The 27,973-nt window shown below is 42.4% G+C and overlaps 1 long non-coding RNA gene across 1 annotated transcript; it reads right to left on the bottom strand.

The window, feature by feature from the left end:
* Window positions 1-3,213: 3,213 nt before the first annotated feature.
* Window positions 3,214-10,654, bottom strand: LOC147581034 (uncharacterized). Its single transcript, XR_015251330.1, has 2 exons — window positions 9,722-10,654; window positions 3,214-3,510 (listed from the first exon to the last, which is right to left on the bottom strand). It is a non-coding gene; the product is annotated as an uncharacterized LOC147581034 (long non-coding RNA).
* Between the last annotated feature and the right edge of the window lie 17,319 nt (window positions 10,655-27,973).

The raw sequence follows: 27,973 nt of genomic DNA on the forward strand, positions 1-27,973 counted from the left end.
AGCGGCAAGGCCACCAAGGTTGTGAAGTGTTGGAGTGTCCCGGCGGGAGCCGCAGGCGCCGCCGGACGGGCGGAGACTGCCCGGGACCAAAGCTGCCCGCGCGCGGACGCGTCTGCGACGGCTCGCCTTGGTCGAGTGGGAAGAGGCTCCGCGCCGCGGGCTACTTAATAGAGGGCTGTTCCCGGCTCTCAGTTTACTCGGTTACGAAACGCCTGAGAAGGTGGACGGCTGCCACGGGGTGATGTATGCTCCTCCGGCGGTGAAGGAGGTCTACTTTTGGGAACGTGTGCATACTTCCAGCATTCCTTCGGCGTGAGGTGGCGATCCCCGTAGTAGCAATGCCCCGCCGGGAAGGGGGGGGGGGGAATACAGGGAGGGGGGGAAGAGGGAGGAAGCGGGGAGGGGGACAGCCGCAGCCGGGTTCCCTGCCAAGGGAAGCCGCGCACTCTTCTGCTTGGGGCGGGCTGGGGAGCTCGGGTTTCCCTATCCTTGCGATTTTCTTTAATGAATTTATTTTCCTAAATTAAGAACAATGGGAGGGAGGGAAGCGACTCTTAGTTTCAGAACTGCAAGAATGTGTGACCGACCCCACCCCACCCTAGTCCCATCCCCCATCATCACCACCTACACTTCCCTCCCCCTCCGTCCTGGGTGCACTTAAAACCGATTTACAGGGTTTCCATTAACTAACTGTCTGTGCACGCGGCGCGCCTTCTGTCTTTTTCAATCTCTGAGCGGCCGATTGGAAACCCGTACAGCCGCCCTCGCGGGGCTCAGCGACGGATGGCTTTCCCAGTCCTGTCTTACTTCGCTAATGCTTCGGGACGGAACTAAGAGGCTTAATTTGAGCCAAGACAGAGGGCAAGGGACGCAATGAAACCTTGGGGTCCTCAGCACAAGAAGCCGCTAGGGAACAAGTTGCAATCACGTTGGAAATTTGGCATCCGGACCACAGCATAACCTGGCCCCCAGCGGAGGCTTTGGACCAGAAACTCTGCCTTCCAACCCCGCGGGGTCGAGACGAATGAAAGTAAATTTCCCCCAACTACCAAAGAGATGGACGCCAAATGAGAGCTGACATTCTGCCAGCATCTTCCTCTTTTTACCGCCCCCTCCCCCCAATCGGCTCCACCCCCTTGGCCTAGAGCAGGAAACCTGGCACTCAGGGTTGCCAAATTGTACTAGATGCACGGGAGGAAGCGCGGGGCTCTAACACTGTAGCATCAGAAAAACGCTCCAGGAGAGGTTCAGATTACACACGTCTGTGCCCTGGTCACAAGCTCTGCACTTTTGGCCTTTTGAAGCCCAGAGGTTAACCCTGAAAGGGTGAGCACCCTGGATGGGGGAGGGGGCCCGGAGGGGAACGCGGGAGCTATGCCCCTGGAATTGACCGCCAGCAATAGTAAAAGGGGAGGTCTTGTCGCCAATGTAAACCTCTCTTCCCTATTTGACTGACGTTTGCAAATCTGGCCTTCCCTCCAACAGGCGTGATAGTCTCTGAACTTGCCTTTAGAATGACAAGAACTTGCAGAGCGCCCCCCTCCATTCCGCCCCACTCACAGCTGCCTCCAGCTAAAGCCAGAGGAAGCCAGAGAGAAGGTTGGAGGGAAAGAATGGAGAAAAATGGGAATCTCCACCTCTGCACATTCTCTGAGTACACACGGCCCACTCGAAAACCCGCTGGGCAGCTGTCACAAAGAGCCCACACACGCGCACAGTGCCCAGGCGTTTTCCCCCTTCAAACTCTCACAACCCGGGTGTCCGGCGCAAACCCCTAGGGCAGAAGCGCGTCCTGGACGTGAATGACCCGACGTGCACTACGCGGAACGGGGTCATCAGCTGAGTACCAGTGAGCTCTTATACCCAGCCGGTGGAGAGCGGTCCTTCGCTCGCTGGCCAGCCCTCTACCCGCACCCTCACTCAAATTCCTTCTTACAGACGCAAGTGGGCTGGTGGCAGACACAAGGACAGAGCCAAGAGGCAGATAAGTCCCGGCAGCCGCAGGCCGGTCACCCAGTCGCGCTGCGCTGCTCGCAGCGGACACCCTGGCCCGCACAGGGACTTAGAACCGCCAGGGACGCCCCTTGGGAAACCGACACCCACTGTCTAGAAAAGGAAAGCTGCCGCCTCGCTGGCCAGCCAAGGCTGGCTGGGGTTTGCATTTCGCTCAGGTGTGTGTGTGTGTGTGTGTGTGTGTAGGCGCGCTTTTCTTTCTTTATGTACTTTTTGTTGTTTTTAATTTGTGATGGCAAAGTTGTACACCGGGGAGCAGTGTAACTCTGGTTTTACTGATTTTATTTTTTTTAATTGTTATTTAAATGTTAGTTAAATACAGTGCAATATTGGTTTCAAGAGTAGAATTCAGTGATTCATCATTTACATACAACACCCAGGGCTCATCCCAACAAGGGTCCTCCTTAATACCCATCACCCATCTAGCCTATCCCTCACCCACCTCCCTCCATCAGCCCTCAGTTTGTTCTCTATTATTAATAGTCTCTTATGGTTTGTTTCTCTCTCTTAAAAGAGTTCTTCCCAGTTGATTTGGCTCAGAGCTGCAAATATGCAGAGTTGAACAGTCAGTCACCTGCTGGGGAGCCAAGGGCTGCCTTTTCCAGAGGCGGGAGCACGCCCCTCCCCTCCCCCCTCCCCCCCCCCCCCCCCCCGCAAAAGCACTCACATTGCACTGCTCTCCAACCCAAAGTGACATCCTGGGGACCCCTGTGGCCATCCTCTCTTGCTTAAGGCATTCTCATTAACAGACTTAGATTTAATGCATTTGAAAATAGTTACTGCAAAGGTCTGTCAGTAACAAACCACTGGCCGCAAACACCCTTGGTCCCTCAGAAAAAAGAATCTCTACGAAATACTTCCAAAATAGGTTGAGAGGAAAAAGAAGGAAGGAACACTGGTTCGGGGAGTACACAGACATACATCCACAAGCTAATCCAAAAACACCCATTTTCACGAGACAGGAGTGCAACTCAAGGTTATGCAAAGAGGCACCTCGGGAGGGACTTCCAGCAAGACACCTGCACGGTTTGGCCTCTGGAGGCCCTTCTGCAAGCTAGACTCCCAGTATGGTAAGGGGACAAATCGGTAAAAAAAAAAAACGTGTAAACCCTCTTCCAATCTGCCCCCTTTTGCAGAGCGTCCAGTTCTTGATGCCCCTTGGAATCCCTTAATGTTTGCAACAAATTGACATTTATCGAGTGAGGCAGAGATGGTTCAATTTATTCACTTTAGATGCTTTGTGTGTCTTTTATTCCTCAGGTTATACCCTGGGCTCACCCTTCCTCACTCTATCATCTGCTCGCCCACCTCTTCTCCCTTCGACTCCTGGGCTCCCAGAGGTTCCAGAGCTTCAGATTCCTTGTCCGACAGCGCAATCTAGCGGTGAGCACGAGCACTGGCGTCGGAGGTCAAAGTTCCAGAATGGAGAGCCAGAAGTTGAGTTGCAGGTGAGTTTTTGAAAAATGTGTCATTCATCCATCTGATTCCCAGAAATGTCTGAGAGGCGACAACATGGGAGAACAAGTGAGGAGGTGACATAAACTCTCTTTGTGTCCATTAACTAACCGCCTATAGAAATTCTTGCCCCAAGGCTGCTGCAAGGTTCTGGTCAGGGATAAACTTAAAATGTGTGAATTTCAGGAAGGAGTTCAGATTACAGGGTCGTCCCTAATTTATAAACAGGCAAAAGCAGCCTCCTCATTGATTTTCTTGGCGTTAACCTAACCAGCACTCCTGCTATAGGTGAAGGTGTTTCCACTGCAAGTTCTTGCTGATGTACCTCTAGGGGAAGGAAAGAAAAACCCAGGCTGAATGTGCACAGTTGGTCCAGTTCTTGGGGCTGTGTGTGGGCTGTACCCAGAGTGGACTTCAAGAGTCTTGGGAGAAGAAGCCCTTTGAGATAAGAGTGTGGAGAGAGGAGGTAGTATTCTGCCTGCACTGATTCTCAGAGGCAGAGAGGCATTGTATCTGAACAGTCAAGAAGTCACATCAAAAACAGTGTGTCTGAATCCTCTCCTTTAGAACCTTGTGCACGAAGTCAAAATACAGTTGATGAGCACCTTCCATGTGTGTGCACAGTGACAAGCTCAGAGCAGTGGATACAAAGACAATTCAGATGAGGCCTTGCCCTCAAAACTCTGTCAAGGAACACCCAGGACACCTGAAGGGATTTCACTGGCCCACTTACATCTCTTAAGAGATTATGGCTTCAGAATGTTTTAAAATTAAAAATGAGAAGCAGTAAGCAACTACCCTCTCTGTACTAGCAAAGCTAAAGAATCCAGGGACCAAAGACATCCCTACAGGAAGGGAGAAGGGATGTATTGTGTTCCTGCCTTCTTGACTTCTTCATAAAGAACTATTCCAGAGAGGTCGCCAGGCTTGTGCGCACCTCATCCAGACCTCTCACTTGCCCTGAAACGATCTCTCCCTTTCGGCGTGTGAGCAGCTGTGGAGCAGAAAACAGTAATTGCATCACATTTATCCTCCCACCCAAGGTGGCAAGTTCAACTTCTTGTGACCTCAACAAATGTGGTTGCCTGGAAGGCTATGAAGCTTAAAACAAAAAATTTGCATCCAAATACAACATCTTCCTAGGATGAACCATTCAGATTTGATAAAAGCCAAATGCTGATGGGAGTCGATTGTTCAGTTAGCTCTGACCTCCTTGAGCAACTATGAAAGATAAAAGGAAACACATTCACTTAAGAGTTAAGAAAGCAGCCCTTTGTGACTTCATTTCTATAAGATTCAATACTGTTTCAGTCATCCTTACCACCTCGGGACTCAGAATCTATTTATTTGGTAACTATCAAAGTAGTAGCAGGTCCAGAATTCCTAATCAGAACACCGCTCTGTGTGTGGACAGTTGGTAAGTGTATACTGACATAAATTTGTAGGTTGCTGGAAAATGTGAAAAGTCATTAGGAACTCATTTTTCAGGATTTGGTCATGGCCTTCAAACTGATTACGTAGTACACTGAAATGCAGTAGTGATGAAATCATAGTCAGAAGAGGTTTTATTGGTCCCAGTTGGAGCTCCTGTGTAGGATAAGTGTAACCAGACCAAGGTTTCATTTGATAAAGCATTTTTATACACTTACTACTTCATTCAGCTACATTTAAGAAGCACAGATACCCAGGTATTCAAGGCAGACAGAATTCCAGACTTTGAAATGTTCCTAAATCCAATATGGAGTGGAATGCGCCCTCTGGTGGAAAAGAGGGAAAGGATGGCCATTATGTGAGTAGACTCCTTTAATCGTTTTGATCTGGATCATTCATTCAGCAAACATTCATGATGTTCACTAGAAACTGTGAGGAATTTTTTTAAAAAGGCAAATCAAAAGAGGTCCTGTCCATAAAAAGCATAAATGTAGTAACAAAGACCAAAGTCAAAAGACTCAAGAGAAGTCTGGAGACAGTGTATAATTGGAAACTGACAGACCAGTATAAAAAATAATTGGGGGGCGGGGGGGAATCATGATATACAGAAACAAGACAAAAGACATTGCAGGAAGCAATCAATTCAACCCATGATTCAGAACATTCTGCATAAAAAAAGCAATTTCTCCACAAACCGGTTTCTCCATAAATCAGTCTCTCCAAAACCCCATGACAAGAAAAAAGGGGGGAAAGAGTAGATTGTTATGAAAAAATATTTAAGAGCCATAGCAACCAAATAATAACAATAACAATAATAGTCGTCAAGAACTATTTTAGGATCTGAAATTGTATCCTACTTGCAAGCTAACAAGTTAACATACTACAGATTCACAGGATGCTGGCAGAACACACGAGGAACCAGAGACAAAGGACTGTGTTACTGACAGCAATACCAGTAGCCAGAGTATCATTATTTGCCCTGGTTCTCCAGGCCCCAGTTCCCAGGGGGTAATGCGAAGAAGACCCAGTGACCCTTGCAAACACAGTGGGTTGCACTGAGGAAACTGAACTGAGCTTGGGGAACCCATGTCTTTTCTAAGGGCAGTCAGCCTGCCTGACTTTTGCCCTGAAAGGAGGCATTATCTTTGTTACACTAGACAGTAAACAAACTTGCCCTTTGCTCTGGAGGGGGAAATTACCTTTGGTTCTTAGGCTGCTAGTATACAAACTCCCTGGAAACAATCCTCTAAAATAAAAGCATTTGGTGCCTCTGCAGAAACAGGAGAGATCCACTAGAGAGGTGTCTCCCAACAATAAGAATCGTTGCAAGTTTGTGCAAGGGAGAAAGCAGTGTATGCTGAAGTGGTCCCTAAAGAATTTCTGGAGGAGGAAGATTTTAAAGGACTAGCAGTTAACATTCCAAGCACAAGATTCAAAATGAGAAGTTGAAAAAAATAGCAAAGAGAAAAGAAATGTCCTGAGCAATAAATAAAGCAGAGTTGTTTCAGCAGAAACTTTGTGAACACGATGGAATAGTATTGGAGTTTGGAAGTAGCTGAGATTCTGGAATTTAATCCTTTAAATATAATCATTACTGAGCAAATAATTGACAGGGCGTATCCCAGTCATTGCGCAAAGCATTTTACATACATCAGTCCATGACATTTAATTCTTATCTCTATGCTAGAGAGAAGGAATTGAGGCTCAGAGAAGTCAGGTGATTTACCTGTTAATTTTGGAACCCAGATATGAGCTCGGCTTTCTGATACCTAAGCTCATGGTCTTTCTGGTATATTAAAACCACAGAAAAATGATAAAAATCTTGTTGCAAAAAGCCTAATCTGACAATCAGGCTCACAGTAACTTGTTAGGAAGACAGCCTACAAGCAAGGAGACCGGTGGGGGGGGAGGGGGGGCGGTGCCTGGATGACTCAGTAGGTTAAGTGTCCAACTTCAGCTCAGGCCATGATCTCAAGGTCCATGAGTTCAAGCCCCGCTTTGGGCTCTGTGCTGACAGCTCAGAGCCTGGAGCCTGCTTTGGATTCTGTGTCTCTCTCTGTCCCTCCTCCATTTGTGCTTTCTGTCTCTCTCTAAGTAAGTAAATAAACTTTAAAAAATAAATAAAAATAAAGGGAGACAGGGTGAGGGGTGGGCCAGAATCCAGGTAAGAGACTCAGAGGGTCTATCTTGTGGCACTCACAACAGTGGCATGCAAAGAGGAAAATGACTGGTGTTAGGAAGTCATGATGGGAAAATATCTTAACGATGATTGAGCAAAGTCAGATGACTGAATGACATGCCAGGGACACAGAGAGAGAGAGAGAGAGAGAGAGAGCGAGAGAATCCCAAGCAGGCTCTGAGCTGTCAGTGCAGAGCCCGATGCAGGGCTCGATCTCACGAACCGAACTGCGAGATCATGACCTGAGACGAAATCAAGAATTGGTCACTTAACCATTGGAGCCACCCAGATGCCCCTCTATACAGATTTTTTAAGAGAAAGAGATGTATCCTTCCTCCCCATCCCCACCCCCCACCCAGAATTTTGCAAAGTGTGAAAAACTACTGAAGAGGTCACATTTGCACTGTGTGACAGGCAGTTACTCAAAGGGAAAAGGATGGCATTGTTGTTCCTTGGCTCTCCTGAAAGCTTGGTCATGGGTGGCTGAATACATAACACTGCATGTGATACAAAAAGCATCTGGGAAATGCTTAAACAATTTTCTCCATCCTCCCCCTGTCTATGCTGCCCGGGTGCTGGACTCATCAGGCTGAAAGTACATTAAATCCTCACTCAGTGTTTAAATTGAGAAAATCATTTCAAACTTTCACACATGGTCTAGTTTTTTTTTTTTTTTTTTAAGTGTAGTTTTATTTATTGAATGGCTTCTTTTCTTAGATTTTTGGTTTTTTCCTGGTAGCAATAGCTTTGAACAAAACCACTAACTGCCCCCAAAATAAAAGCTTCTGTTCTCTGATGTCAGGAACACTTAAGGCCATGCTCACCACACAAGTGTAAGAAACCAAGTATTGAGGTTATGTTTTTATTAACACTCTTTTGAAATGAAGTCTTGTGCCTTCACTATTTTTATTATTACCTATGAAAATGAAGTTGAAATGTCTGGTCTTGCATTTTCTAGCAGTGCCTGATGCTCATTCCCATTTCTACACTGGAACTAAGGTGAGGATTGCAGCAAATAAATAATGGGCTTTCACAATATGGCCATTGTCTGAGCTCTGTGATTGGCTCAGTGATATTCCTCCCACTTCTGTCCTACTGGAAAGCCACCATGTGCCTTGAGGTGACCTAAGCTTAGTAGACCTAAGCTAATGGGACTCAAGCCTACCTGCACAAAATAATCACTCAGGGAGCCTGGAAAACTTCTCTACTGATGTCTGAGCACCACCCTTAGACCAGTTATATCTGTTCTCCAAGGCAAGCCTGGGCATCTCTACATTTTTGAAGCTACCTTGATAATTCTGATGGTCTGTGAGGGTTGACCCGTGCTTATCTAAGCCAAGCCCCCTTTGCTATTCATGAAGTCTGTGCTGAGAAAAGCCGAGAACCCACCTGCCACCTGGAGGGCTAAGGGGAGCCATCTAGAACTGGCAGGTCAGGAGGACCAATCACCTGGAGAGCTGGTCCCCAAATCAGTGTGTTCCAAGGGAGTGTTTAAATTTGGGTTCGGTGTTGCCAGCCAGTTGTTAGAAAATTATTTTGAGGAAACCCCTAAACTGAAGAAAGGTTGATTGGCCAGGGTCAGAGAGCTGGCAGTGGGGCAGTCAGACTCAGACCCGCTCGCACCTGCTTCCCAGGCTTCCACCACCCCCACTCCCATGTTACACCTGGAAGGAGTCTGTTCATTGTTGTCATTGTCTTTAAAGTTTCAGTCAGAAAAAACATGGTCAAATTTCATTGCCAAAGGACACTCAAGATGCTATTTCTTGTTCTTACTAATGTTGACATTAAAATATATATCCAAAGATGAGGACAGAATTTGCTTTTATTTCTTCTAATGTAAATACTGTAATTTTTTTTTACTGTATGTACTTTCAGTAGATGAGTTGAATACTTTTTTTAAAAGGTTTATTTATTTATGAGAGAGAGAGAGAAAGCACAAGCAGGGGAGGGACAGCGAGAGAGAGACAGAGGATCTGAAGCAGGCTCCATGCGTGGAGGAGTGCTGACAGCAGTGAGCTCAATGTGGGGCTCAAACTCATGAACCATGAGATCATGACCTGAGCCGAAGTTGGACACTCAACCAACTGAGTCACCCAGATGCCCCATGAACACTTTTAGAGATAGAAATGAGATTATATGGTAGCCTCATCTATCTAATGATGATAGAAATTATCACAGAATGATAATAGAACTCTGATGTTTCTATTATTATGGAAGAAAGAGAGAAAAGGAAACGGGGGACAACTAGCTGACTCTATGACCAAAAGGGATCTTAGAAATCATGTAACCCACTGCATCATTTCACATTTACAAAACCTGAGAACCAGAGCAGTTCAGGAGCTTGCTCAATAGTATATTTCTGTCATTGGTGCCAGGACTAGAACCCAGGTGCCAACTGCTTAGATTGGTCTTCTTGCCATTATTCTGGGTACTGTATTCTTGAGCATGTCATTAATTTAGCAAAACATGTTGGGACTCATTGCCTCACTACCTCAAGAATGGGGTTGGACTAGAGCAGTGGAAGCTTGCTGCCTGTCACAACATACCTGCATCTGAAATCTTTTAAAGTTAAAGCAAAACAAAATTGCCACAAATAGGTAGCGATATACGCATCTAGATGTGCCTGGCCCACCCAGCACTTACCGGTACAGCTGACAGAGCTGCTAATAAGGAGACCAGATGTCTGGGAGCAGTTGCCATGTGTTCTGAGTGAAGGTGGAAGGACAGACCCAGCACAGCAGACTTGTGTCCTACGACAGGCAGTGACTGCTTCCTTCCTGAGACCATCTTTGGGAATCCATAAGAACAGTGCCACACCCACTTTAATCTCTCATCTCCTAAAAGTGCCCACAACTGGCACTCTACTGCATCAAAAAAGTTCTGCTGCTAGCAACAGGGAACAGAAGTAACAGGGATTAAAACACTCATGGAAGTCAGGAGGTAGACAATCCACATCTGAGATGGTGGACTTGTTCCATGAAGTCCACCGAAGCCCAGGCTTCTGTCATCTTATCAGTCCACAGATGAGGCTTCTGTTTCAAGATACCACATGGTCTAAGATGGCTGTTTTGGCTTCAGTCATGACACAGAAATTTTAGCCAAAAGGAAAAAGCAAAGGACAAAAAAAAAAAAAAAAAAAAAAAAGTGGGGGAAAGAGGTCAGACAGTAATCTCTGTCGTCTTCAGAGGAAGATTCCCACAGGCTGCTCTTAGATGATTGTGATTATATTTCTTTGGTCAGAACTTAGTCACATGGCCACATCTAGCTACAAAGGAGGCTTGACAATGTAGTTTATTCTGGCCACCCAGGCGCCCATCTTAAACTCTGAGGTTCCATTATGATGGAAGAAAGAGAGAAGCAATAATGGGGGGCGACCAGCAGACTGTACGACCAAAAGGGCCCTTAGAATTCAGCAGACTCTACCACTGAGAAATAGTAATCCAGTGGTAAACATCCACCTTCTGTGGACATCTGGGCTGGACTGGGCACTTGGTAGCTAAAAAGTAAGCTAAGCCAATCCCTCTCCAAGGTGCCAAATAGTCCTGGTTACTGACATCAGAGTTAATAAGACCTTAATCAGAATTTTGACTCGTTCCACTCAGTCTGGAGAACTGGCTGCCAAGAACAGAGGAATCTCCTTTGTGCTATTGTCTTCAGAAATTCCTTAACTCCTATTAACTTCTGGCCCTCACACTTAGCATAATTTTGAGATTGGCTTCACTTGAAAGCAAAACCATCCTGTGAGCTAGACAGCGTATGGAAACAGCAGGTCCCCAGAGAACAAAGGGGCCATGGAATCATCAGTGATGACATCATTGCATAGACATGTGTTTTCCCTAGCGAGTCATTGACTCCATTAAAACTTCATCTTTCCTATCGTAGAGGGCATTGCAAGGATTACATGACATCTTTTTTATAAATAAACATTATGCTGGAACACAAAAAAAAGGCAAAAACAAGTGGAGTTATAAATAGAAAGGGAATATAGGAAAATTTCCAGGAAAACGTAGGCGTTTTATAAATGACTATGACTGAACTTCTCCTGTGAAAAGATGCTTGTGTTAGAGACAACGGAAGAGTCACAGAAGGATGCTTTCACCTCCTCAGATATTAAGAAGGCTCCTAGCATCTCAGATCAATTTGATGTAATTTGAGTATTCTTTGTCATGTCACACTAGTTGAAACTGAAAGGCACATCTCAGTCACATCTAAAACCTCACAATTTTAGGGGTGCCTGAGTGGCTTAGTTGGTTAAACATCAGACTTCAGCTCAGGTTATGATCTCACGGTTTGTGGTTCGAGCCCTGACTCGGGTTCTGTGCTAACAGCTTAGAGCCTCGAGCCTGCTTTGGATTCTGTGTCTTCCTCTCTCTCTCTACGCCTCCCCCCTTGTCCTCTGTCTCTCTCTCACACTCGAAAATAAATAAACATTTAAAAAATCCTTCAAAACCTCACGATTTTGGGGGCGCCTGGGTGGCTCAGCCAGTTAAGCATCCGACTTCAGCTCAGGTCATGATCTCATGGTTCGTGGGTTCAAGCCCTCCATAGGGCTCTGTGCTGACAGTTCAGAGCCTGGAGCCTCCTTCAGATTCTGTGTCTCCCTCTCTCTCTGCCCCTCCCCAGCTCAAGCTCTATCTGTCTCTCTCTTAAAAATAAAGAAACATTAAAAAATTTTTTTAAAAACTCACAATTTTATTCTCTGGGTCTGAGGTGGACTTAGTGCGAAGAAATTTATGAATGTACCACCGACTACTACTGTAAAGCACGTGGGATGCTCTAAAGGGGCAGGAAAAGAGGTTAAATGAATCAGAAAGAGGGGACCATTGATGTGGTAGTTATAGAATGAAAGTCAAAAGAAGGTTCTACAGAAGAGAATTCAGGGGGGAAAGCAGTTTTTAAAATTGGCCATTTAAAAGACATTGATGAAGTATATATTTGCACTTACTAGTACATCTCAATGCAATGCCCACAACAAGCACTTGAAGCAGATGGAGTTACTCATATTTCCGCAGCATCTAGATGGAAGAGAAAAAAAAAAAAAAAATCTGGTGTTTAAATCAAAGGTTACAGGATTTGCTTAAAGCCACGTGACTAGAAAGCGGCTCGGCTGGTCCTCAAACCCCAATCTGCTGCCATAGCTGGCAGAGAAATAAAATGGATGTCTTGCTCCGGTCTCCTGTCAGCCTGGTTGTTGGCCATTTGCTGTGTGGCTCCCTCATCTTGGAACTCTGCTCTTCCCGGCCTTCGCTCATCCCTAGACTCAGATTCTCCATACTCGGCACGGCTCTCCCACCCCACTCAGAGCCAGGGCTTTGGAAACTGGTCCTGACAAATTTTGATGAAGTGATCCTATCAGATCAGCTTCCTGAGGACTTCGAGTTCTAACAAAGTATTGGGGGGACAATGACACTGCAAGGAAGGAATTTCAAGTATCGCTAACTAAAACAGTGGAGGAATTATTTGGGAGGAATGGGCCTTATTCAATATCTTTCTACTCTGGCAACCAAAAAAAATCCCAGATCTCAGCACCTCTATCCATTTACTTTTACATATTTTTTAAGTAACTTAGCAATATGTGACAACTATAGAACTAGAAATCTAGCGTACTTATTATATTCGTTGTAAAAGCACTGACGAACTGAAAACCACGTATGCTGCTGGTAGCAGTATATATTGGCACCATTGCTTTGCAAATGGTTAGTATTTTATTATAAGATTAAACACACGCTTACCATACAGCCCAGAAATCTCAATCATACGTACTTTCCCAAGAGAAATGAAAATCTGTGTCCACATAAAGATCTACATGTGAATCGTTTTAGCAGCATCCTCCCCAAGAGTTAAAAACTGGAAACAACCATAACTTCCACCAAGTGGATACACTTATTTAGACCGTGCATAAGATGGGTACTGCTTAGACACGAAAAGGAATAATCTGCTGATGTATGCAACATGGGCAGATCTCAAACACATCATGTCCAGTGAAAAGAGTCAAACTCAAAGGAGTATAAACAAATCTTGGAGATATTGTGGGTTTGGTTCCAGACGACCACAATAAAGTGAATATCATAATAAAGTGAGTCAAATGAATTTTTTGGCTTTCCAACATGCATAAAAATTACCTTTACACTACACTGTAGTCTAATAAGTGTGCAAAGGCATTATATATAAAAAAACAATGTACATGCCCTAATTTAAAAATCCTCTGTTGCTAAAAAATGTTAACGATCATCTGAGCTTTCAGCGAGTCCTAATCCTTTCACTGATAGAAAGTCTTGCCTCAGTGTTGGTGGCCACTGACTGACCAAGGTGGTGCTTCCTGAAGGTGGGAGCAGCTGGGGCAATTTCATAAAATAAGGCAACAGTGAAAATTGCCACATCAAATGACTCTTCATTTGAAAACTTCAAGGCCATTATATGGTTATTAAGTGGCCTAATTTCAATATTGTGTCTCAGGGGGCGCCTGGGTGGCGCAGTCGGTTAAGCGTCCGACTTCAGCCAGGTCACGATCTCGCGGTCCGTGAGTTCGAGCCCCGCGTCAGGCTCTGGGCTGATGGCTCAGAGCCTGGAGCCTGTTTCCGATTCTGTGTCTCCCTCTCTCTCTGCCCCTCCCCCGTTCATGCTCTGTCTCTCTCTGTCCCAAAAATAAATAAACGTTGAAAAAAAAAATTTTTTTTTTAAATAAAAAAAATAAAAAAAAAATAAAAAAAAATATTGTGTCTCAGGGAATAGGAGGCTCACAGAGAGGTAGAGACAGGGGGTCAGTGGAGCAGTGAGAACACACAATTTGTCAAGTAGGCTCACTGTCTTATACAGGCACAATTTGTGGCACCCCAAAACAAATACGATAGTAATACCAAAGATCTTTGACCACGTAACAAACATAATAATAATGATAAAGTTTGAAATATTGCAGGAATTACCAAAATGTGACACAGGGTCAGGAAGTGAACAAATGCTATGGAAAAGCGATACTGATAGACTTGTTAGATGCCGAACTGCCACAGACCTTCGATCTGTAAAAATACATGATTTGTGAAGGAGAATACATCAAAGTGTAATAAAATGAGGTATGCCTGCACATGATGCATAAGATTCCATTTGTACTGGCAGCATAGCACTAACAAAACTGTGGAGACAAAAATCAGAGCAGTGGTTTCCAGTGGCTGGACATGGGGTAAGGGAATGACTGCAGAGGAGCAAACAGAACTTTCAAGGGTGATGGAAACGTTCCACATCATAATCGTGGTGTGCTTACAAGACTGTATACATTTGGCAAAGTTCATTGATCTGTACCATTTTAAAATGTTAATTGTATTGCATGTGAATTACTCCTCAATAAATTTAACTTTAAAAGTATATGACGGGTGCCTGGGTGGCTCAGTTGAGCATCGGACTTTGGCTCAGGGCACGATCTCTCAAGTTTGTGAGTTCGAGCCCTGCGTTGGGCTTGCTGCTGTCAGCGCATAAATAGCCCACTTCAGATTTTCTGTCCCGCCTCTCTCTGTCCTTCCCCTGCTGGTGCTCTCTCTCTCTCAAATATAAATTAAAAAAAAAAAAACATTTAAAAATCTTTTAAAAAGTTTATGAATTTTTTTTAACATTTATTCATTTTTTGAGACAGAGAGAGACAGAGCATGAATGGGGGAGGGTTAGAGAGAGGGAGTCACAGAATCTGAAACAGGCTCCAGGCCCTGAGCTGTCAGCACAGAGCCGACGCGGGGCTCCAACTCACGGACCGTGAGATCATGACCTGAGCCAAAGTCGGCCGCCCAACCGACTGAGCCACTAAGGCACCCCTAAAAAGTTTATTAAAGAAAAATATATTTGAGATATTTTGAATCTCAGATGTGAGAAAACAATGTTTAAGGAAGAACTTATTGCATATTTGCTATAAGACAGGCACTTTGCTGGGATCTAAGAATATAGAGATGAAAGACAGTCTGTGACTTTAAGGAGCTTATAGTCCAGTGGAGAAGAGACAGGAGCAAGCAAAACCACAACACTGAGTGATAAGTGCATTAGTAGAGATACACACAGCAGGGCTGGAGCACACCTTGGGGTACCTAGACCAGGTTTCTAGAAATGATGGACTCCCTAAAGAGAGATGATGCTTGAGTTTGAGTCAAGCTGCTGTAGGGGTTAGTGAGCCAGATAACAGAAGGACATCCTTAACTAAGGAAGTATAAAGTACAAAAATAGAGGGAAAGAGAGAGAGAGAAAGTTCTCATGGATCAGCTCTAGTCTTGAAAGTTGCCAAAAGGAATAAGGCAATGAATGAATAGGAGAAAAATTAGACTTGTCAGAAAGTAAATTCCATGGCAGTGAGACATATTAAAATGTGAACTGTTATTTCCCCAGGAAATGGTAGATGATCTTGAGAATCCAGAAAACCAAGTTCATAAGATAAACAAGACTGCTACATGTTAAGAACGAGCACTCCTTGCTTTAGCATAGTGGCCTATTAATTCTTCATTGGCTCAAGAATCAACACAGACTTTATTGATCTGTTCCATTTCTAATATTTACTACTTGCCTCCTGTATGCCCTATCTACTTCAATTCACTAATATAATAGTTTGGCTTCAACTTTCTTCTCCCTACATTTTCACCTTTATTTTTTTTAATGTTTATTTATTTATTTTTGAGAGAGAGAGAGTGAGTGAGAGACAGAAGTGGGAAAGAGCGGAGAGAGAGAGAGAGGGAGAAAGAGAATCCCAAGCTGGCTGTGTGCTGTCAGTGCAGAGCCCGATGTGGGGCTCAAACCCATGAACCTGAGCCAAAACCAAGAGTTGGTCACTTAACCAGCTGGGGTACCCAGGCACCCCACATTTTCATCTTTAAAAAAAAGGTAAGCACACAAAAATATGGCTAGTTGTCGTGCTGTATCATTGTGAGACATATAAAATCGTTTACCTGATGTATTAACTTCATAGTACAAAAGTCCCTTCCCAAAGACACAACAAAAACAGTACAATCTGATGATCCCTAAAGCATATACCTAGTCTCATAAAGCAGGTTCCTGCATGTTATCCCACAATACTTCTATTTCTGTTCTCCTGGCCAAAACTTAGTTGCATGGCCTCACCTAACTGGAAGGTAGGAAAGAACACAGTCTTTATTCCAAGCAGTCACATGCCAGCTGCTAGAAAAGGAAGAATGGGTAGTGTAGGATAAGCAGGAATCTCTGAATCAAAGAGGAGATTTCCCTTATCCCTCAGAATACTGGGACCATAGAGATAATGCAGTTTCTTGTTAAAATACAAACTCTAGAACTTCACTGCCAAAATTTTCCTTTGATTTGGAGCTGTTTGTTTTTTCATTCTGTATTCATTCCATTCATGACCCTGGAGCCTCACAGGTTCCTTTACAAAGCACTAAGGACAGTGCCTAACGTAGAGTAAGTGCTAGATAAATACTGGCTGTTATGGTGATTGTCTCTGTGTCCTGAAGCCAAAGAATCTTATAGTTACAAAAGAGATAGTCCAGTCCAATCTCTGCCACCGTCTCCCACCCCTTACCCAAGTAAGGGTGCTCATTTACAGTCTTGGTGCCTCACTAAAAATAAGGCGATGAATTTGGTAGATTAGTGCTATACAAAAGCAAATAGCACTTAATAATGTATTTATAAAATGAGAAAAAAAAGTCTTTTGCAGAATTGTGTCTCCATTTAAAAATACTTTTTATTGCATTCAATTCCATCTCTTTGGGACTTAAAGTTTCCATGACTGGTGGCTTGTCAAATATGCCTAGTTGTTTCTACCTCTATTAACTGCAACTTTTTATGTGAATTCTTTCCTCATTTGTGAAGATCAGAATTTCTGTTCTGTAGATGATAGTACCAAAACCTCCCAAATAAGAGGTTCCACATATATATGCTTATTTTTAATTATTGATTATTAGCTTATTATACACAGGCACATTTTCTAATGAGCTAACTATATTCTTGGTAACAAAATTGAACAAAAATTACAGTTGCCTTTTCCAGTTTTTGTTTCGTAGCCATTGATAGTCTTTGTCAAATTTGCATATTGCTTTCTTTTTATAATTCAGGCTCTTATTTCTAAGAACGTCACTGAAAACTTGGCAAGAAAATACTAAAAATTTTCAGCTTTCTGTGTATCTTTTGCTGTGAACCACAGTCCAAGAAATACCATTTTGTCATATATACTAATGTTATATTTTGATAGATAAGATATTTCCTGATGGCTAATTTTGCAAGACAGACCTGAGAAAACTCAGATAAGATTGTTGACCTATTATTTTTATTTTATTAGAAAGCATCCTGGGTAATTTCCATAGCATCAAAATGACATGGGGGAAAAAGAGTAATAATTACTTGTTTTCGTTAACTGCAGTGTAATAATAAATAAATACGAGAGAGGACATTTCCATTAGATTTTCTTGTTTTAGAAAATTAAGTAGAAAACAACATTGCAGTTTACTTAGGGACAAACTGTTTTGAGAACTGAATTTATAATTAGCCCAAAAGACGAATCACATGAATTATTATACAAAGGAAACAAATTTGCTTCCAAACAACTTTATGAAAAGGAGTCAATCCAACAGATCTTGGATCATACTCTTTAGGAGACTAATTCATCTCTTGGGAACTCTGATCAAAAATAAAATCTTTCAAGTGTTTCCTTATCCACTAATAAGTCCAAATTATGAACAATGTTTCTAACATCTTCGTCTCATAGCTATCCACAGTCTAAAATCAAGAAGTCAAATTTTATCCCCTGTCTTCTAATTCACAAACACCTCATCATCACAAGAAGTGGCTCCAAGTCCCTCATTCTTTCTGAGGTTGGATTGAGACCTGTGAGCAAATTTGGCAGCCTGGTCATTTAATGCCACCTTTAAACCATTCTGTACCCATTTATTCAACATACAGTGCAGGTAGGATGAAACTGATTACCTGTTAATAAAAATTGTATGCCCTTTCCAAAGAAGTGGCACCGGGTATAACTTTGTATTTTAACTTACTTGCAAACGTCTCTTAATTTGCGGTTTTTTCACCCCTTTCTTTACGAGCAATGAAAGGAAGGAACAAAAAACTGTACCCTATGTCACCATAAGTCAAATGGCACAGATCTGCTGCATTCGTTTGCTAGGGCTTCCATAACAAAATACCACAGGCTGGGAGGCTTAAATAACAGAAATTTATTTTTTCATTGTCCTAGAGGCTGGAAGTCCAAGATCAAAGTATCGACAGGCTTGATTTCCCCTGAGGCCTTTCTCCTTGGCTGCAGACAGCTGCCTTCTCCCTGGGTGTTTCTGTTCTCAGAAGTACAGGGTGTGGCTTCTCCCTCTGCCTCCTAATCTCTCTCTTTTTTTTTTTTTTTAATTTAAATCCAAGTTAGTTAACATATAGTGTAATAATGATTTCAGGAGTAGAATTTAGTGATTCATCACTTACACATAACACCCTGTGCTCATCCCAACAAGTGCCCTGCTTAATGCCCATCACCCATTTAGCCCATCCCCCCCCACCCAACACCCCGCCAGCAACCCTCAGTTTGTTCTCTGTATTTAAGAGTCTCTTGTGGTTTGCCTCCTTCAAAATGATCTCCTCCTCTTATAAGGACACCAGGCGTATTGAGTTAGGGCCCAGCCTAATGATCCCACTCTAACTTAATACCTCTTGAAGGCACTACTTCCAAAATAAGGTCACATTGGGAGATACTAGGAGGGTTTCAACATATGCATTTGGGGAAGATGTAATTCAGCCTGTAACATCTGGCCATCCTAAAATGTTAAAATCAGACAGGAAAGGACCTTATTTCAACCCTTGACAGCCTTCGATTACAAAATCCTAAAATGTGTCTATCTTACATGGCATTTCATATTTTACTTTGGGATTCCAAATCATTTCCTACACAAGGACATTTGCAGAAACTGAAGGAACAAACACAGATTCATTTCTTAATTTACTTCTACTTGCTAAGGTAGGATTAGTATCCTGAGAAGGATAAAAAAAAAAAAAAAAAAAAAAAAAAAACAGCAAAATACTCCCTGTTTTTACTAAGTGTGAGTCCTCTGTTCAGCTTACCTTTGTGACTTTTGAAACCAGGAAGCTTCTTGGAAGATACACTAAAGGATTTAAAATTTAGAACTTTTTAAAAAAAAAAATCACTCATTCACGGGGCGTCTGGGTGGCTCAGTCAGTTAAGTGTCTGACTTCACCTCAGGTCATGATCTCACCGTTCGTGAGTTTGATCCCTGCATCGGGCTCTGTGCTGAAGGCTCAGAGCCTGGAGCCTGCTTTGGATTCTCTGTCTCCCTCTCTCTGCCCCTCCTTTGCTCACACTCTTTCTCTCTCAAAAATAAATAAGCATTAAAAAAAAAAATTTTTTTTAAATCACTCGTTCCTTGGAAGCCACATCATGGCAAATATATGTCATGTTTTGAACTACAAATAATAGGATACCTTCCTAACAGGCTTAACTGTGAAGGACAATTCTTATCTAACATGAAGCCCAGTAGCTAGCAGTTCCAGTTTGGTGAGTTCAGTACCAAAACGAAGGTGGAACTCAGGGCTTGTCGTCTCCCCTCTGAGGTATCAGAAGTTGGTTTCTGTCCTCTGCTGGTTGCCAGGTTGACCCCAGTCATCACCTCCTTCCAGTGTGCTCAGAGCCTGGAAAGGAAGCCTTTATCCTCCTGAATCTCTTTTTATCAAGGAAGACAGCTTTGCCCAGAATATGCTACCTCAAAATATGACTGTAGAAGTCCGGGACGTGTCACCCCAAATCTGCTACTTTGGTACATTGATTGTTTTGAGTTATAAACACTTGAAAAATAGCAAATGCAGGGAGAGGCTTTCTCTGAACTCCCTTTTCAGTCTAAAGACACATGGTCCAAAAGGAACTCAATTGTTTTAAATTTCCTCCTTAGGAGTTTCAACAACCATGAAAAAATGGTAAAATTAGACACCACACCCAGACAGACTTTGTCACAAACTACCATACCTCCCATCTATTCTTCTAAATGTCCATTTGTCTTTCCTAAAAATGATTTACTTTCCCCTAAGAGGCCTACATTCCTCCTCTTTGCTGATTAAAATGGTATTTCAGCCTGAATCTTAAGCCATCTCAGGGAGTTACTCATGTTCCCCTAGTTATTTTCCATGTATACATGAGGTATACATAATAATCAACATTTGTCTATCTTTCTATGTTGTTTATTATAGGGGTCTCAGCCAAGAACTCAGAAGGGTGGAAGGAAATTATTTTTCCTCCCCTGTAGTCCCAACCTCCCCTAAGGCATCCCTGGTACAGAGAAGTGGAATTTACTCCATTGCTTTTCACACAAATACACAACAGAGATGGTCATATGCCAGAGAGAAGTGCTTCCTAACTAATTTTCTTACGAGAGCAACATCCACTTCAGCAGGAGTGGAATTTATTTGCATTTCACCTGAATCTTTGAGAGAACTTGAGTTTATCAGCATTATTCTGTTTTAGTGCCTTGTTTCAATTATCTAATGCTGAAAACATGGCTTAAAAATAGTATTAATTTCTTTTGCTGACTGATCTTGGGCTGAGTGGACTCAGCTAAGCAGTCCTTACTTGGCTCTCTGTGCAGCTGCGGTCAGGCAGCAGGGGCAAGGGTCACCCTGAAGCTTTCACACGTAGCTGGCACTTGGGCTGAAGTCACTCAAACAGCTATGAGTAGAACAGCTGGGGCTCCTTGGTCATGTCTCCATGTTTCTCTCTGGGAGACCTCCCCACATGGTGACCTTAGGGGGACATTTTGCACAGCAGGGGAGGCTCCATATGCAAGTGTACCAAGAGGAACGATCAGAAGCTGCATCGACTTTTCTAACCTAGCTTTGGAAGTCACACAGTATCGCTTTGGCCACATTTATTCGTCAAGGCAGCCACAAGACCACCCAGATTCAAGAGGTGGTCTTGAAAGGAGAAGTCTCAAAGAATTGGTGGACATATTTTAAATACCACCACACACCCCTTCAAGATTGGCCCTCCCATCATCTATTCAGCTGGACCACCCTCAGTTTACCTGTGAGTCCACAGAACCTGCTTTCCATGGCCATCTGCACCTCTAGGCCCTCATCTCTCATCACTATCCTTGTGGACAGTTCCCACTTTCATTTCACACACCTCCCTTTGCAGGATGGACTGTTTAGAGAGTAAGGTCTTTGTGAAAAGGAACCAGGATTTCTGGTTATCCATAGCTAAGACAAAGACTCTCATAACCAGTGTTTCAAGTTAAATTTTAGTCCTTATTTCCTCTCATGCTTTTTGGTTTCCAAAGAAGGAAAATGCAGAGACAGCCAACTAGCAGTGGGGAAAGCTCTCCTATGCCAGCGAGGCCCAAGCCGACCAGCAGTCAGTGGATATAAACACAGAAACAAAAAGCAGTTGGGGTAGTGTGGAAGGAAATGGCTGCCTGTCCTCCTAACCCTCTGAAGGTGGACTGCTTGTATATAGCTTTGCCCACCTGAGCAGAAAAGATGAGCATCTGGAATCTTAGCTTTCTCCCTTGAATGCCTCTCCACTCAGTATCAGTCAAGCTGACCAACTTTTCCTTGAATAAAAAATTCGAGTGAGAGCCTGAAGTAATGAGTATTCTTCAAAAACAATTTCACCAAGACATATTGAATGAAATTTCCAGTGGCAGCTTAACCATTTTAGGAAGAAAAGAACCTTATATAATTTACGCATGTTGGTAAAAGGAAAGGAAAGAAATTCCGTGATGCTCAATCTAGGACATAGAGTCCATTATGTGGAAATAAATTCCTCAAGACCCCAAATATCTTTGGTTCAGTCTTAATTTATATGAAAGTTACCTTGTTTGTTCATTTGTTTGTTTTGTTTTGTTTTAAGCAGGAAACATTGAGGGATGTGTTAGGAAGCTGTTTCGGTGAGCACATTTAAGAATGCAAACCACAAGATTTACAACTGGCTTTGTTTGGATAAAATAGAACTGAGCATATATACTTGTCAGTTACCGTAAAATATAAGTAAAACTTACAGTTACTCTCTATTTTGTCATTACAAAATTGAGTTTCTGTGTAACTGACTATGAGGAGGAAAGAGTTTTCCTATAATCTTCAAAAAATTATCTTACTAGTTTTTAGGACTTCTACTTGTAACCTTTAGGTTATAAATATTTGTTTTGAGAAACTGCATTCGTTAAAGTGTTGTAGGGAACTGTTCATGCAGAGTTATAAACTCTGCCAAAAAGGTTGATTTTATCCACCAATCTTGAACTACTGGTTCACTACTTTTTGACCTTGTTCAGTAGTAAAACAAAAACACTATGAACAGTTTCTTAAAATTACGAACATTGCCAAAAGCATTCTTATTTACAAAAACCGTATTGCAAAATAACTTTAATAGGCCAACTTTAAAACACGGTGTAGAATCCTGATTTGTCATAACCTGAGCATGGAGCCCTGGCGAGATGCCCTTTGATTTCCTGACATTCCACCTAATAGATGTCAAACTCTGAAAAAGAAGCATATTTGGAGGATTTGGGGAGAATCAATGTCAAAAGAAAAAATGGGTATGGAAACCTCAGAAACATGGTATAAAGTGAAGAGATAAATATAGGGAGTTAAATTGTGAAATGTCATGATCCTATTTTTTTTTTGACAGCATAAAACTCACATCAAGATTAAAACTGAAAACAAAGGAAATTCGTGTCTCATAGAAGGTTCCTAACCACCCTGTCAAAGGGTGCTCCCCAGTTCCAACCCCAAGCATTGTAGTTACACCGAAGTTTAAGTTTATGGGTGTTAAGAATATTTGATTAAAAAAAAAAACGACCGGATTGACAAAAGAAAAATGGGGAGGAGGAACACTGTTTTAGCTTAATAACAGTGTTATTATATTAGGACATAACAAACAGATACAGGATACGGTCTTTGGTAACAGCCTGACTTGAAAAAACATATAAAAACATTTTGGGGTCACTTGAGGCAATTGAAGATAGCCAGTATATTAGGAAATAATTAGGAGTGATAATGGCACCATGTGATATAGGATTATATGCTGACATATTTTGGAGTGAAACTTCATATAGTCTACAATTTAAAATGGTTTGGTGAAAAAATACATAGATGAAGTGTATGTGGTAAGACAACAATTGGGTATAAAAGTGTTGAGTATACTCTTTCTTCCCATTTTCTTTATGTATGAAAAATTTCAAATTAAAGTTTTTAAAGTACATGGATGTTACTCCTGTCCCCAGATTTTTTTAATTCTTAAAATAAGAAGGAAATGTGTGTTAAATTTGGCTTAAGAAGATGGGACCTGTAAGTTCAAAGAGCTAGCAAATATAGCCAAAGTGCTGTTGTTCAGATGTGAAGGTCCTCACCATTGAAACAAGTCTAGAAATGTTGCATCACCCTTTGATTTCTGTGGACAGTCTTATGCCAGCTATGCTTGAATTTCGGGCTAAAAGGTAAAGTGTTGTTACCCCAGGAGCCAAACAAGTCCACCAGAGATCAAAAGGGTGCACTCTCAACATGGATGGAGCTAGAGGCTAAGTGAAATAAATCGGTCAGAGAAAGACAAATACCATATGATTTCACTCATATGTGGAATTTAAGAAACAAAACAAACAAAGGAGGAAAAAAAGACAAGCCAAGAAATAAACTCTTAACTATAGAAAACAAAATGATGCTTACCAGAGGCAAGGTGGATGGGAGAATGGATGAAATAGGTGAAAGGGATTAAGGGGCACGCTTCTCATGATGAACACTGAGTAATGTATAGAATTACTGGATCACTATATGGTACACCTAAAACGAATATAAGACTGTACGTTCACAACACTGGAATTAAAATTAAATAAACAAATAAATAAATAAATAAATAAATAAATAAATAAATAAAAGTGTTGGACTCTATTGGTTTCAGTGTTTCTGTCTCTCAAACTAAATGAAATAATTGGTCAGAATAAGCCTCTGTGTTATGATGTAACAATAATAACAATGAATAACACTATAAATAATAATAATAATAATAATAGTGAATTACTGGGACCTTATGAAGATAAAAAGCTTCTGCACAGCAAAGGAAACAACCAACAAAACTAAAAGGCAACCAACGGAATGGGAAAAGATATTTGCAAATGACATATCGGACAAAGGGCTAGTATCCAAAATCTATAAAGAGCTCACCAAACTCCACACCCGAAAAGCAAATAACCCAGTGAAGAAATGGGCAGAAAACACGAATAGACACTTCTCTAAAGAAGACATCCGGATGGCCAACAGACACATGAAAAGATGTTCAGCGTCGCTCCTTATCAGGGAAATACAAATCAAAACCACACTCAGGTATCACCTCACGCCAGTCAGAGTGGCCAAAATGAACAAATCAGGAGACTATAGATGCTGGAGAGGATGTGGAGAAACGGGAACCCTCTTGCACTGTTGGTGGGAATGCAAATTGGTGCAGCCGCTCTGGAAAGCAGTGTGGAGGTTCCTCAGAAAATTAAAAATAGACCTACCCTATGACCTAGCAGTAGCACTGCTAGGAATTTATCCAAGGGACACAGGAGTACTGATGCATAGGGGCACTTGTACCCCAATGTTCATAGCAGCACTCTCAACAATAGCCAAATTATGGAAAGAGCCTAAATGTCCATCAACTGATGAATGGATAAAGAAATTGTGGTTTATATACACAATGGAATACTACGTGGCAATGAGAAAAAATGAAATATGGCCTTTTGTAGCAACGTGGATGGAACTGGAGAGTGTGATGCTAAGTGAAATAAGCCATACAGAGAAAGACAGATACCATATGGTTTCACTCTTACGTGGATCCTGAGAAACTTAACAGGAACCCATGGGGGAGGGGAAGGAAAAAAAAAAAAAAAGAGGTTAGAGTGGGAGAGAGCCAAAGCATAAGAGACTGTTGAGAACTGAGAACAAACTAAGGGTTGATGGGGGGTGGGAGGGAGGAGAGGGTGGGTGATGGGTATTGAGGAGGGCACCTTTTGGGATGAGCGCTGGGTGTTGTATGGAAACCAATTTGACAATAAATTTCATATATAAATAAAAAAAAAATAAATAAATAAATAAAAATTAAAAAAAAAATAATAATAATAATAATGCCTAACATTTCTTAACCACTCAGGGAAAGGCACCATAAATTGGTTTGGACATTACAGATGATGCTTCAATATTATGATAGATAAAGCATGTTGCACACACTGAGCTATGTGGTCATTATGAATAGTCTTTCCTTAAGCCAGGTGTTCAACAGAAATTTATTAAAGTCTTTCATAGCATCTAAATGGGCAAACTCCCAAGGTTCAGCACTATTGGCCAACTGTATAGGGGTTATATGGGCAGCTGAGACACCCTTCCCTCCTTATACCTTTTTATCCTCTAACTCCTGCCTGTCCTGACTTCATCCTTCTGCCTTCCAGAAGGACTTCCTCCATTCCAAGCTGGCTGAGGCTGTCTACATACTCTCTTACTCCACTTGTAGCCCTTATTATACATCTAATCCTTTGAGCCACTCCACACAGTTCAAGACCAACATGTTCAGATCTCTATTAATTTTTTTTCATATCTCTACTGATTCATCAACTTATCCCTCCTGCCCTCACTAGCCAGAAATACTGTGTCTTCCTTCTGGGAACCTCCTTTATGCACAAATGCTCAGGAACAGAAGGAATTAACACAGTCTGAAGAAAGGAGTGGGGGTGTTCTTCAGTCTGGCCTCCCCATCCAGAAACCAGACTGAGTCAATCCCTGAGGGCTGTGGCTTCTCATAGACATCTGGAGCCACCAGCTCAGCTCCCAGGGTTATTAGGAGGATCAAATGACTTAAAGTAGGTGGCAAAACTCCACAAAGAAATAACTATGGCTATGTGACTTGTTAAATAGCCCATGTTGGGTTCATTATGTCTTCCTTATTTAATACTTTCTACTCTACATCAAAACTTCAACATTTTATTTTTATAAAACTTTTTTCAACTGTTAAGAACCTGGCATGTCTTCAGGAGGTGCTCATAAAATATTCACCTATTCAAAAAATATTCTATAATAGACTAAGGAAGCATAAGACAGTCATCTCCAAGGAACTTGCAGTTGAATGGAGAAAATAATGGATGTAAGACATGCTTGCTGTTACATGGAAGTACATGTAGGCAGTACCATCGGAGTACAGAGAAGAAGTAGACTTCTGACGGGCAAGAGCCTCTTAGTGTAAATTGAGGTTTACTGAAACGTTATTTCAGTCTACAGTGATAGGAGGAAAATGTGAAGTTTTCCTTTTTCTCCCTATCCAACACTGCCTCCTAGTGGTGCCATGGCCCCTTTGCAGTGCCTCTCAATTCCTCCCAAGGGGGTATAGGGAGGGAAATGGAAACATCGCATCAACAAGTGGTTATAGAATCTGAATCGATTTGTGAACATCACTTTTAAGTTGAGCCATTGTAAGTGAAGCCTTCATTTCTTTTGTTCTTCCCTTCCAGGAAAACTGTGTTCTACCATAGAAGTGTCACCTACTATGGGTCCTGGCATTTTTATCACAGGGTGCACTGGGAGAAGCAAAGCACCCTCAAAAAAGGACATAAAAAGGAAAAGGAGAGCTCTTCCACTGCCCTCATGGAAGGGCCAACTCCTGTTCCCAAGCTGCAATGAGAGAAGCCTCCTCGTGGAGACTGCTCAGGGGAAGAGGAAGGTCACAGTTCCCTGAGTTTGAGTCTGGGAACTGAAATATGGTCCCAAGAGCATTGAAATCTTGATGCATGTATCAAAAGACAAAAATGCTGTCATGTCAAGAGTGGAACTGTTTTCTGTTTTGGAGGAAGTGATGGCTTAGGCACTCTTTGGGGGCAGGCTGTTACTTGCCCTGGAAAGACCCCCACGATAGGCCAAGTGACTGTTCAAGGACAAAGCTGAGGCTCTAGAATCATGTGAAAGGTTGTCAATGAAGCAGATGGAATTCCAGCTTTGAATACTTTCTGTTCCATCAACAAAACAAAAATGTTGACATTTTCTTTCTAAATATGTATGGGTTGGGACATTGTGTGCCTGAAAATGGTTATTTCTTTTTGTGGCACGTGAAGGTTTTATTGGAGAGGCACTAACAGGAGCCCAAAGCTGGAGAAGTCGTCTTCACCAGAAACTTTGCAACACTTGGTGCAAGTCTTGCACCAGAATTGCTGCCTCCAGGCCTCACTGAGGAAGTGTGGCTCAGAATGTAACTCACTGAGAGCAGGAATTTTGTTCCATGGATATACACTCCAGGGACTAGAACCTTACTGGGTTCATAGTAGGCATTTCAATGTTTGTCGAATGAACACATGAAGGAAAAGTGCTACCCGTTTCCCATGCAAACCAGTTCTGCCCTGGGACAACAGGGAAGGGTAGGTTTGGGAACAGAAGACAGAACCTTAGGCAGAGCAGTGCCTAGCTGAGTTGAATTTTCGTGGTATTGGTGAAGTAGTCTGACAAGAAGGGCAAAAGGGAGGAATATGGAAAATCATATTCCTGGTCATCTGTGAGGGCCTGATGACACAGAAATGAACTAGGACACCTTGAAGTACAGCAGTGCTTCTATGTGGACAGGTGGGAATTTTGGTCATTTGGACACTAATGTAAATGTGGCCTCCATGGGCTCCCAAGCTGGGTGACCAGGTTAATTGGTCAGCATAACTAGCACAACCCAGCACTAGCCACTTCATGTGTCCTGAGCAGCTCTCTTCTGGTCTACTATTCCCATATTTTAAAATTGGAGTGCATAGACATTGGGTCTCATTTTTGAAGGAACATGCTGTAACTATAAATTATAATTTCTGGTCTTAGATTATCTCCACCATCAGCTTTCTTTTTACCTGTGATTATTGAAGGTAGAAATCTAAGAATAATGTCGCTGGCCCTCTTCACAAATTCACCCATTCT

This window comes from Puma concolor, chromosome B2 (genome assembly GCF_028749965.1).
Source record: "Puma concolor isolate L17-30 chromosome B2, mPumCon1.1.hap2, whole genome shotgun sequence".
NCBI classification, from domain to species: domain Eukaryota; kingdom Metazoa; phylum Chordata; class Mammalia; order Carnivora; family Felidae; genus Puma; species Puma concolor.